This window comes from Schistocerca nitens, chromosome 1 (genome assembly GCF_023898315.1).
Source record: "Schistocerca nitens isolate TAMUIC-IGC-003100 chromosome 1, iqSchNite1.1, whole genome shotgun sequence".
NCBI lineage: Eukaryota > Metazoa > Arthropoda > Insecta > Orthoptera > Acrididae > Schistocerca > Schistocerca nitens.
In genome coordinates this window covers 690,761,110-690,764,823 of record NC_064614.1, presented here as the reverse complement: position 1 = coordinate 690,764,823, position 3,714 = coordinate 690,761,110, and positions in this window count along the sequence as shown.

The following is a 3,714-nucleotide window of genomic DNA, read 5'->3' as shown; positions in this document are numbered from 1 at the left end:
TTTCCGAGGTCTTCTCCATCCCCGATGATCCCCACTTTGATTATTCTCTTTTCCCCACAGTCATGGAACGTGCCGATACCTCGGTCGCTCCACTTGCTCCTAGTCTCCAGTACTTGGGGCAGTTGCCCCCCTCTGACGTAAACACTCCCATCACAGCACAAGACATTAAACTTATCCTCCGGTCCAAACGCAACACGGCCCCTGGTCACGACTGTATCACCTACCGTCACCTTCGTGAAAGCCCCTATTCCTTCCTGACTGTCCTCGCCCATCTCTATAATGCCGTCCTCTCTACTGGCTTCTACCCTGACCTGTGGAAGACCTCCCGCGTCCTCTTATTCCTCAAACCCAACAAACCCCCTTCTGCCGCCTCTTCCTATCGTCCCATCTGCCTCACCTCCGTCTTCAGTAAGGTCTTTGAATCCATCCTCTCCCACCGTATCCATCAGCACCTTGCTCAACACCACCTCCTCCCCCTTACCCAGTGTGGCTTCCGACCCTCCTTCTCTGCTGACGACCAACTCCTCAACCTTGTTCACCTTCTGTTCCTCCAGCTCAACTCCCGTCGCTCCGCCATTTTTGTTTCCCTTGACCTCCAAAATGCCTATGACCGTGTATGGCATCCCGGTCTCCTCTTTAAACTCCAAACCTACGCCCTGCCTATCAATTTTGTCCGTCTGGTCGCTTCCTTCCTCTCGCACCGTCCTTCCTATGTCACCCTCCACAACACCAACTCCCGTATCTTTTATCCCACGGCTGGCGTCCCCCAGGGTTCTGTACTCTCCCCTCTCCTTTATCTCTTGTATACAGCTGATATGCCCAAGCCACCCCCACCAGTCCACCTTCTCCAATATGCTGATGACACCGCCTTCCTGGCTCTCTATCCTACCCTTCACCGGTCTCAACGTATCCTTCAAACCCACCTTAACCAGTTCACCACTTGGTGTAACCAGTGGTTCCTCCGTCTCAACCCCTCCAAAACCCAGGCAATCATCATAGGCCGCACCACTCGCTCCTTTCGCCTCCATGATTTCTACCTCACCCTTTATGGTCGTCCTATCCAACTCACCCCCACCCTGAAATACCTTGGCCTCACCCTTGACCGACACCTCACCTGGACCCCTCATCTCCTGACCATCCAGCAGAAAGCCCATTCCCGCCTCCGCCTGCTGAAACTCCTGTCTGGCCGGACATGGGGATTGCATCCTTCTACCATCCTCCACACCTACAAATCCCTCATCCGTCCTATCCTCTGTTATGCCAGCGTTGCCTGGATCTCCGTCCCCACCCGCTTTTACAAGGCCCTCCAAATCCTTGAACGCCATGCGCTCCACCTTGCCTTCCGTATCCGCCTTCCTTCCCCCACACGGCTCCTGTATGAACTGATCCCCTCCCCCTACCTCCTCCTGTTCCTCCAACATCTCCGCATCCTTTACGTTGTTCGCAGGCTTGATCCCCCCCAACCTCTGGTTTCCTCCTTCCTCTCCACCTCCCGCCCGTTGCCGTACCTCTATCGCTGTATCCCTCCCTCTCTCCACCTCGACACCCTCCATCTCCTTCATCAGGGCAATTTCCAACGCCTCCCCCTCCCGGATGACGAACTTCGCCGTGACATCTACCCTTCCTTCCAACTACAACCTCGCCTTGTTCCCCCCCCTCCCCAGGGCCCCTTTTCCTCTTTCCTCCTCCCAGAGCGGATTTTCCTCCGTCCCCCCATCCCCTGAGACCCTGCACCCCCTACTTGCCTCTCTCCTTCCCACATCCCTCCCTACCTGGCCCTCTTCCGCGCGTCCCCCATTCACCTCCCCCATCTCTTCCCCTCCCTCCCTTATTCAGGTCTCCCTCATCTCCTAGCGCCTGGCAGATCCTCTGTATTGATCATCATCAGTGTGCCACATCAGTGTTGTGTTTAGTGTTGTTTCCCGTGTGCGTCTAGAGGTGTGATTTTAATTGTGTACTGCCTTGAGGTTCGCCGTCAGTGTTACGTTATGTGCTATGCCTTCCGTCGCTACCTTTATGCTCCCGTCGTCCTGTGCCTTGTGTTCTTTTAAGCGTCGCAGTGTGTGGCTTTTTGTGTGTGCTACTTTTAAACAGTTTTTTATCTCCATTTTACAGTCACCCCGTTTTTTGTCTATTGCCTTCCATGATGTTCCCCCTTTTATATATCTATGTTCACCTTATTCTCTCCTTTGCTGTTTTTTAAATGTCTTCTATTGTTTTGTTCTATGTCTTTCGGCTGAAGAGCAGCGCCTATGCTGCTGCCAGCCCGCCCCCGATGGGAAAAAAAAAAAAAAAATAAATAAATCACTAATCTACAAGACCAGCAGATGTGACCCACAAAACTATCATCCACTGTCACTGGCGTCCATACGTTGTTGAAACTAAGAGCAACTTCTGAACTCAAACGTAATACGGGACCAGCATGGATTACGGAAACAACGGTTTGGCAAATCGAATACTTGCTCGTCTCATACTAATTCCTGAAAGTCATGCGTCTAGTGCCAATGGTAGTCTCTTTTTTCAGGTGGTATAACTACCTGTAGCGAAAGACAATCCGAAAATGTAGCGCAAATATCAAGTCATATCTAGATTTCCAGGTTGTGCAAATATTCGTAACTTGAAGCAAGAATGTTTCACTCTGCAGCGGAGTTTGCGCTATTTTCAATCTTACAAGCAGATTGTACTGTGTTCGGGACCGGGACTCGAATGCAGAACCTTGTTGTTCGTGGGCAACGCTCTAATCAACTGACCTATCCAGGCGCGACTCACGAGCCGCATTAGCAGATATCCTTCCGCTAATACCTTTCTCCTACTTCGTAGAAGTTTTCCTGCACACTTTGCGGGATTAGGCGTCGTTCCTTTCTTCAAAGAGCATCATTCCTGCAAAATATGCGGGAGAACTTCTGTGCAGTTTTGAACGTAGGAAAGAGGCACTAGAAAAAATGATGCTGTGAGGCCGGGTCACGAGTCGTGCCTGGATAGCTCAGTCGATATTGCCTGCAATTGGTTACTTGCTTTAAAATGTTCAGAAGTGTAAAACCGTACTACAGTATCAATGAGTCACAACTGGCTGTAACAATTCGTTCGGGTATGAAATGGAATAGTCACATAACGTCAGTTATCGGCAAAACAGATGGCAGACATCGATTCTTTGGTAGGGTACTGAGAGAATGTAGTTAGTCTACAGAGGAGATTGCTTGCAAAACACACGTGAGACCCGTCGTAGAGTACCACTGAAGTGTTTAGGACACATACCAAATATGACTGACAGGGCAGCATGAATGATCGTGGTGTAAGATACTGACTAGTAAAGGGTAAGAAATGAGAAATTTTTTTAAATAAATACTCATTCACATAGCTACAGGCAAACTCAAGTCATGCCAGAGACAGATGCGGAACCAGTAAGCAAGACAATATATCGCAAGTGGGTCAGGTCATCGACAGATTACGACACCATATGTCGAGTGAGAATACACATTCAGCAGAAAGCAGACATGAAGATTCGTTGGCTCGTAAGAGCTGTTGCAAGAAACTCTATCTATTTCATAAGAGCACACAGAGAGGAACTGACACAGCTGTAAACAAACTGTTGAGCGAATATAGCGGAATGAAGAGGATAATTCGTTCATTATGAAACAAGGATTGTGTCACAGTCTCACATTAGCTCCCTTTAAATATCCCAGCTCTCGACATGAGCTTATCACTGGGATCAAT